Genomic DNA, 9,212 nt, shown 5'->3' with positions numbered 1-9,212 from the left:
TCAGCAGGGGCTCTGGAGACTCTGCCCAAGAACCCGGCGCTGAGGGGTCCTGTCCCCGCGCCCTCCACACTGGTCTCATCTATTGTCCAAGTGGTGACCTGCCCCTCCAGGTGGGGGGCATGTTTACTAAGGAAGTGGGGCACCTCCCTCTGACACGCCCAGGATGCTGACACGGGGGACCCAGCAGACTTACACAAAGCTCACGGCCCAGGCCCACAGCCACTGCTGTCTAACAGAACGGGGCTCTGCCCGCTGATTCCTGGATGCTCAGAGCTGCAAAGGACCAGTCAGCCCACAGGGGTCAAGGGTGGAGCGGGAAGGAGCTTGTCCAAGTCCAAAGAGCCCAGTTAGCACCCTGGGCACACACTCGCCTCAGGGCAGAGCCCAGTTAGCACCCTGGGCACACACTCGCCTCAGGGCAGAGCCCAGTTAGCACCCTGGGCACACACTCGCCTCAGGGCAGAGCCCAGTTAGCACCCTGGGCACACACTCGCTTCAGGGCAGAGCCCAGTTAGCACCCTGGGCACACACTCGCTTCAGGGCAGGGGTCAGAGCACAGGCTCTGGAACTGGCACCAGGGGTGTGAGTCCCAGCTGCGTGCTTTGGACAGTTCACCTAACCTCTTTATGCCTCAGTTTCCCCCTCTATAAAATGGGGATGCAGAATCCTGTAGGATCTTCCTCACAGGGTAGTTGTGGGATTAAAAAGGCTAACACAGCGCTTCCCCGGTGGCGCAGTGGTTGAGAGTCCGCCTGCCGATGCAGGGGACACGGGTTCGTGCCCCGGTCTGGGAGGATCCCACGTGCCGCGTGAGCCACGGCCGCTGGGCCTGCGTGTCCGGAGCCTGTGCCCCGCGGTGGGAGAGGCCACAACAGTGAGAGGCCCGCGTATCGCAAAAAAAAAAAAAAAAAAAGGCTAACACATAAAGCACTCAGCGTGGTGCCGGCTAGGCAGCCTTCTGCCTGTGTCATTAAGTTATTCCCAGTTCTGGTCTAGACTTGTGAGCAGCAGAAGATTCTGACCCTGGAGAAGTCCTCCAAGCGGGTAGGCCCTCCCTGGAGGCCCCAAGCGCAGGAGCGTGTGCGCACGCTGTGGGGAGGGCGCTGGACTGGTGTCTGGAGACAGGGGTGTGAGCACCTCTCTGAGCCAAATTCCATTGACTGTGACTCTTGTAGAGTGAAATAACATACAGGATTAATAAGACATGTGTGGGGAGCATTTGACAAAACCTTTCACACGCGCAAGCTCTGATTATGACAAGGATTTGTGGTCGATGTGAGCACAAACCACTCTGACCCTCGGTCTCCTCTTCTAGGAAGAGATCTGAGCAGCGGGCATTAAGTCAGGACGATGCCTCTAGCCCGGGTCTCTTAACCCTGTCCAGGTCCTAGGGCTGAAGCTTCAGGTTCAGTCTAGCCCCTGGCTTTCTGTGTACACTGGGGGCTCTCTTACTGCTGGGGAAGCTGAGAGGGACATTTTGCTCTCTGTCATTCTCACCTCCCTCTTCAAGGCACTGAGGAAATCGGGGTGGAGGTGAATGCCCAGAGTGGGCCTGGAAGCAGCTTTGGGAGGCTGTTCCTGAGGGCCACTGGCAGCATCGATACCAGCAGGGTGGGGGGCTGACCCTCAGGCATCACATATGACACCCATGTAAGCCCAGACACAGGCAGACCGCCACGGCTTTGGTGACAGCATCATGCAAGCTGCAGCTGGCAGCCGGGCCAAGAGCTTTCAGCAAAGATATTTATCTTCCTGGCAGACAAATAAGTTTTATGTTTTGGGTTTTTTTTTTTAAGGAGAAGAAATCCCACCCAGCCTCACCAAAAATAAACATCTCTGTTATGCAACTTCCTGGAGGCTAGACTGGGGAGGGGGGACAGCCCCTGCCCCCTCTGCCCTAGCACTGCTCCCCAGGCCCCATCCCATGACCCCGTAGACCCTTACCGTATCCTCTGGCCTTCAGCCTGGGATCGGGACCACCCCATACAACAGTAGGGGCTGGGCCATGCAGGGGAAACTCCATGTTATAAAAAGCAAGTGTTGGTAGGGACCAAACTCCTCATGTCAAGTCAGGGGAAACTGAGGCCAGAGACAGCGGGAAATGTGCCCTAATTAGCGACAGAGTGCAGCCTCTCAGCCCTTGGTTGATCCTTTACTCCTACCCATGGTCTCGCGGTCTTTCCTGGAGAGAGAGGTAGGACCAGAAGGAATCCAGGGGCCTCATAACCAAGAGGCTTGGTCTGTGCATCCTGGGGTCAGAAGGACCAGCCCCAGAGGAGGAGAGAGTGCGGATGTGGCCTCTGGGAGAAGCTCCCCAGCGTGGGCTGGTTCTAGGCTCAGCTCGGGGAGAGGCGGCAGAATGTCGTCTTCCAAGAAGAGGAGTAAGAATCCAGTTTCCCCCCCTCCAGCCACCCACTGAGAGAGAGCGAGTGGGTCAGGAGTGGGGAGACGGCATGGCGTGTGCAAAGACCACCAGACCGAGAGATGGGAGACCTGTTCATGGTCCCGGCTCTCCCAAAGTCTGCCTGAGATTTCAGAGGATGCCTTTTATGTCCCAGAGCCTCATCTGCACACGGGAGCAGGCACGCCCTGTCTGGTGTCACAGCTTTGGCCAGGTGGAGTAAGTAGCCCTCCCGCCTTAGAGACCAGTGGGACCTTCCCCTTGGGATCTGGAGTGAGGAGAAAAGGGGAGAGGCTGGGGCCGTGTCTGTCCAGGCGAAGGTCAGCTCACTGGAAAGGCTTAGAGATGAAGGGATTCTGGCAAAACTGAGGTTTCTCTGGTCCTTGAAGAGGGAAGGAATCTTCCAAACCTCCATCTTGATTACTGATCATCTTGCTTTAAATTCTGAGGTTGGGCCCCTCATTTAGACAACAAAGGAAAATTCCCCAAGGTTCTGACCCAACTGGTCAGAACGACAAGCCAAGGAAGTCCCTCTCAGGTGCTCAGTGCATCAGTTTCCACCTCCTGCCACCCTACAGCATCTCTACAAAGTGCTATCATCCAGACTTTGGTGACAGAGAGCTCACTGCCCCCAGGACAGCTGGACCATCTGTCCTTAGGTCCAGCCCGTGTCTGTCTCCTGTAGGGTCTGGCTCATTGGTGCTGGTTCAAAACCTCCTGGGGCCTTTCCCAAGCCAGCCCTGCGGACATCTGGAGAGGGCTGCCACGCCTCTTATCTTCCATCCTCCTGAGTAAATAATTACAGTTCCCACTGCTCTTCTGCAAGAGGCCTGCTTGAGGCAGGTGGGTGCCAGGGATGGGACGGGTGATGGTGTTGGGCTCTGGGCAAAGCCAGCAGAGCGCTCTGCGACTAGATGATCCAGAGGGGCCGGGTGGAGACTCGGTACCTTGGCCCGAGGCCTGGCGCTGGTCAGGGTCCAGCTCGCTCTGTGACTCCCTCCTCAAGACGGCCACTGAAAACAGGGGGCCTGAGACTCAGGCTGAATTACTCCCGAACAAAGGAAAGCACTGACCTCCTTGGTCTCCCTCACCCCCACCTCTGTCCACCTGCCTGGAATGTCCCTTTTTTTCCAGCTGACCTCCAAGGACCAATCAAGCACCAGCTCCTCCAGGAAGCCCTCTCAGACTGGGGCAGTCATGGAAACCCCGCCATCCAATTACTGACTGTGTTTTTGGACTAGTATATAATCAAACCCCAAATGTCCAGCTCCTCCTAGAGAATCAGTTCCCTGAGGGTTGGGACCTCATGCCATTTGTCCCTTCTCAGCCCAGGGCTCAGCCCAGGATGGGACAGGCAGCAGACAGGCAGGAAGAGGTTACTGAAGAATCAACGAACAATTTCTAACAAACAAACATTACTGAGCTCTCACTCTGTCCAGCTACCTCTGTGCACCTACCGTGTGCCAGTACCTATAGGGTACGTGCAGAGATGTTTGTTGAATGAATGCATCCTCGTAAACACTGAGGAGAAAGGTGGTGAGGATACATGAGAAAAAGGCACATAGTGACGAATGCCTCCATCAGAGGCTGACAGCTGAAACAGAAGGAGGAGGTGAGATCACGGAGGGAGAGAGGAAAAGATGGAGGACGGAAGGAGGGAGGGAAGAAGAAAGGAGAGGAGAAAGACCAGGCAGACATAGAAGGATGTCTCCACGCCGCAAGCAAGAGGGTCAGGGCGGTAGAAAGAGAAGCACAGAGATGGGCTTCACGGAGCGGGGCTCTGGGATTGAAATGTCCAGGAAACCCAGTCCAGCATCTGCCAGGAACCAGCTCTGCATCCATTGTGCTGCTATACTGGGAGAGAGAAAAGGCCACTGGGATCTCCCAGCTTGCCCCGCTGCTGGGCCCACCTTCTTGAGACCCAATAGCATCTGGCACTGGCATGAAGCTGAGGAGCAACAGAGCCTCTTTGGGTCCAGGCCACCTGCCTGCCTGGCTGGCTTCCCCCCATCCTCCCTGGGGCAACCCCCTGTGGACTCTGGCCTGGTGCTATGCTGACACCCCGCCCAGAGTGGGAAGGGATCCCTGGGCCGGCTTTGTCCCAGGCTGTGTGGCCCAAGACAACGTAATCGCAAGCTGCAGCTTCCCCCAGAACGTCTTGATCCGGAAATAGATCCCAGACTACCCAGAGGAATCAAGTAGTGCGCACAGAACACCATGAGTCATCCTTGCCTGCCCCGACGCAGGGACGCTGGCCCTTCAAACAACCCCAGGCAAAGACTCCCATCGACCACTTCTGATGAAGTGGGAAGCATTCTTCGGTTCGAGGTTATATTCTCCATCAGGAGCCACAGAAGGCCCTTGGGCCTCTGCCTGAACTCCCCTGGGGAGGAGGCCTGGCCTCTTCTGGGAGCCACCTGGTCTGCTGCCGGACAGCCCTGGCTGTGGGATTTCAAGAAATCCAACGAGAAACGGGAAACCTTTCTTCATTCCCTTAACCTCTAGCCACTCGTCCCAGTTCGAAAGGCCTTGAAAGATTTCCAAAGGTGACCGTGATTTTTTTTGCATGATTGTGATTTCAAGAGAATTTTTTTTATGGCTGTGATTTAAAGAGAATGAACTTCTGAAGCCATTTGGGGACGGTGCTGGAGGCCTCTCTGTGTGTATCCCTTCCGCGTGCACGGATATGCGCCCTCGGGCGTGGGGCACAAGCCTGCAGTTGCAAATGGGTGCGGGGAACACATGTGTAGTGGCCTGCGGATAGGTCTGTGTAGCGTGCAGGCTCGTGTGGTCAAGGGCAGGCACCAAGTGGCACGTGTGTGCCTGTGGACGTGTGCTGTTGCGCGTGGGTGTGGGTGTGAACGTGACCCTGTAGATACATGCGGGTGGGTATGGACGTGGGTGGTGAGTGCGTGCGTGTGTGCGTGTGTGCGTGTGTGTGTGTGTACCCTTGCATATGGAGGGTCTGTCTAAGGGGTTTGAGTAATTTTATCCTCTGTGCTTTTGATTACATCTATTTCTCCTCCAAACATCTGCTTCGTGGGGGACATGCCGCTTACTCTGTTCTCGGGTGAGCCGGCCGCATGCCCTGCGGCAGTGTGCACACCGCCGATGCAACCTCCTTAAACAAAACAGGCCAGCGTGAGGCCCTTTCATGCTATTTAAAGGGCACTGACTAAGCCCACCGCTGTCCAAACAGTCGTGCGGGGGTGGGGGCAGAGGTTAAAGGTGAGCCATGGATTATAACCCCAGCCTACCTCATCTGCCGCTGGACTCTGTCCAGAGTTCAGCTTAGACGTCCCTAGTTTTAGCTCCAGGCCCAAGAAATAACACCAAAAGGGCAGCATTTCAGCAAACATGGATGGAGCCTGTCAGCGTGTACCCAGTAGAGACGGACGGTGTTCCTGCCCTGGAGGAACTGCCAGTTTGTAGAGAGGAAGCACAAGGGCTCAGCCACCCACGAGGTGACTTAGGCACTCCTGTCACCAACATGCACACACCCAAGCCCTAAATGTGCCTCTCAAAACAAGGAATGTCTGAGAAACTGTCACAGATCACAGAAGGCTAAGGAGACATGAGGACTAAATGTGATGTGGTATCCAGGACGGGGTCTTGAAACAGTAAAAGGACATTAGGGAAAAACTAGTGAAATCTGATTAAAATGTGGAGCTTAGTTAGCAGTAACATTAAAACTAAAAATAGATGGGTAAAATATTTGAATGGACATTTGACCCAAGAAGATATACATGGAAATCAGCATGATGAACCCCCTCAGTGTATTATCCACTAGGGATATTCAAACTAAAACCCCCTTGGGATATGGCTACACACCTATTGCAATGGAAATAAAAAATCTGATGCTACCAAGTGATAGCGAGGATATGAAGCAGCCAGAACTCTCATTCATCGCTGGTGGAAAAACACCGTGGCATTGTCTTGTATAATTAAACATACTCGTATGGCTAGACCCAGAAATCCCACTGCGAGGCATTTGCCCTAAAGAAACAAAGACTTATTTTCATTGCAAACGTGTATGCAAATGTGCATAGCAGCTTTGTTCATAATCACGCCAAACTGGAAACAACCCAAACGTCCTTTAACAGGTGAATGAATAAGCAAGCTGTGGAACAGCCATGCAGTGGGATGCTACAGAGGTAAAAGGAGCAAACTAGTGATACAAACAATGGCATGGATGACTCTCAAAGACAGCATGATGGTCTGTAAAAGAAGCCAGTCTCAAAACGTATATAGTGCATGACTCTACTTATTTATTGCATGGTATTCTGGGAAAGGCAACAGTACCAGGACGGAGAACAGATCACTGGTTGCCAGGGGCTGGGGAGGGGGCAGGTTTGACCACAAAGGGCTGGTGTGCAGAACTATGCTATCCCGTATCCCAGTTGTGACGGTGAGTACGTGGGCCTGTCTAGGAATGTGTTCAAATTCATAAAATAATACCCCACCATTTTAATTTTACACCATGCTGTTTTAAAAATTAAAAATATGTAAACTATAGAGAAAATTAAAAATTGGGTTTAAATATAGTAAAGAAAAACTAAGTAAGTAAAAAGTTTGTCTGTCTTCACCAGAAATCTCACTTCTAGGGATTTAAACTAAAGACTGAGTTATGGATGGGCACAAAGAATTAACTAGAGAGAAAGTTCATCATGGCATTATTATATGGAAAAACTGAAAATAACCAAAATATCCAATAATAGGAGATTGGTTAAATAAAGGATGATATTTTCATAACTGGAAGATCCTTCCTGATTTTCTTTATTCTACAGACTGTTTCTCTCTTGGCATTTAATACACATTATTTTGTATTTATTTGTTTTTCCTTTATTTATTGTCTCTCTCCCTTCCATAAAACAGGGAATATATCTGAATATACTTGTTTTGTTTAGCCCTTATTGTGGCTGGTATGCAGAAGGGGTTCAATAAACATTCGATGAAAAATGAGTGAAACTGATGTGAAAGAACAGCATTTTAGTAACTGAAAGATGTTCCTGTTATAGTAAGTAAATCTCATTTTGAAAAAAAAGGGAGGTAGGGGTGAGGTATCTGTCCTTAGAAAATACTAGAGGTTTCCAGAGGTAAGAATACTGGTATCTGAGTTTTGTTCCTTTTTTTTTTTTCTCGTCTGACTTAGTTTTCTATTTGTCTTACCATGACCAGAAATGGCTTTTATCATTTTAAAATGCTATGTGGAAGCAGCGATTAGAATCCTGAGTGATGTCTGCTCTGGCAGGTGTTGGTTTCGGCTGTGTGATGTGGGAGGTGGGTGTGAGCGCCACGGGGGAGCCGGGTGGAGGAAGGGTACGGATGCTTCAGCGAAAGGCCCCTTTCGCGGTGGGGATCGGCCACTGTCCTCACGAACTGGGCCGCGCCCCCCCCCGCCCCCCGCCCCCCCTTAACTCTGAGGCCTCTTGGATACTGGAGATTCCCAGAGCTCTGGCTTAAGCGTAGACCTCATTGGTTTCTCTGCCCTCAGACTCACCGCCCTCAACTACAATCAGAGAGAGTGTCTAAAGCACACATCCCATCTAGTGTGAGCCTGTCTAGAGGCCCTCCACTGGTGCCCAGAGCCCTCATTAGGATGGTCAGATAGAATACAGGGTGCTCGGTTAAATTAGAATTTCAGAGAAACAGTCATTTTTTAAGTGTAAGTATGTCCCAAATATTGGGTGGGGCATACTTATACTAAAACTTATTCATTATTTATTTGAAATTCAAATTAAATGGAGCGCCCTGGTTTTGTTGTTAGTTTTTTTGCTAAATCTGCCAACTCTGCAAGTCAGGCTGACTGTGGCGTTCGGGATTCCCCAGGCGGGACTGACACCGGTTCTCCTCACAGACTTACATCTTTCCACACCCCACCTCTGCACCTCGCTTCCGGTCCCACAGACCTGCCCTCATGCCTCCAGCACACTGCTCGAGCGGCTTCAGGCTACCCCATTCCTGCATATGTGCTCTTCCTTCTAACTGGAATGCCCTTCTGCCCCGCATGCATCTGGCTAACTCCTCCTCTCCCTGCGTATCTTCCTCTGTAAATTTTGTGGCTTCCCCCCCCCCTCGTTACATATAATTATCTATGTTTTATACGGAAGTTAAAAAAAAAAAATCAAGCCAGACCAAAAGAAGAAAACTGTAACACACAAACACAAAAGGGAAACATAATTTTTTTTTGGTACAAGTCTTTTTTTTTTTCAACCTAACACTATCCTGTATATCTTTCCATCCTATTCTATATTTTTCTACTGCATCGTTTTTAATGGCTGCCTAGTATTTCACCACATGGACAAACTATTCTATTTCATCAGTCCTTTACTGTTGGGCACGTGGATCACCGATTGTTTGAAATGATAACAGGCCTGGGCTGAATATCCTTGCGGTTAAATCCCTTGATACTTTCATGGTAATTACCTTAGAAAAAGCTCCAGGAACTAGAAATAGCGAGTTAGATCACAGTCACACCTTAAGAGCTCTGATAAACGTGTCTTCTAGAAATCTGCCAGTTTCCTCCGTGTGCCCACCTGCTTCAGGGCCAATACCAGTCATTACACTGTTTTTTAAAATCTTTGCCAATGTGAGGGATAAAAGTGAAATCTTGTTTGAATTTACATTTTTTTTTTATTACTAGTAAAGTTAACCTTTTATTTGTTGTATTTCTTCTTTGCTGAGTTGTTTCTACTGGGCTTCCAAAGTTCAGCGCAAGGCTGACCCCTTCTTCCTGCGTGACCCCGGGGGTTGCGCTTACCTCTTAAACACTGGATTCTCTGCTCTAAAGCACTGGTGTGTGGTCCTGCTT

General features: G+C 50.9%; 1 protein-coding gene across 1 annotated transcript in view; it reads right to left on the bottom strand.

Annotated features, from left to right (window-relative positions):
- ALX4 (ALX homeobox 4) overlaps nucleotides 1–9,212 on the bottom strand; it is a 41,889-nt gene that overhangs the window by 10,754 nt on the left and 21,923 nt on the right. The gene's annotated exons all lie outside the window — the stretch shown is intronic.

The sequence above is a fragment of the Lipotes vexillifer genome, unplaced genomic scaffold (genome assembly GCF_000442215.2).
Source record: "Lipotes vexillifer unplaced genomic scaffold, Lipotes_vexillifer_v1.1 scaffold977, whole genome shotgun sequence".
Lineage (NCBI taxonomy): Eukaryota > Metazoa > Chordata > Mammalia > Artiodactyla > Lipotidae > Lipotes > Lipotes vexillifer.
The sequence above is the reverse complement of the archived record's forward strand: the minus strand, read 5'-3'. Positions and strand labels throughout refer to the sequence as shown.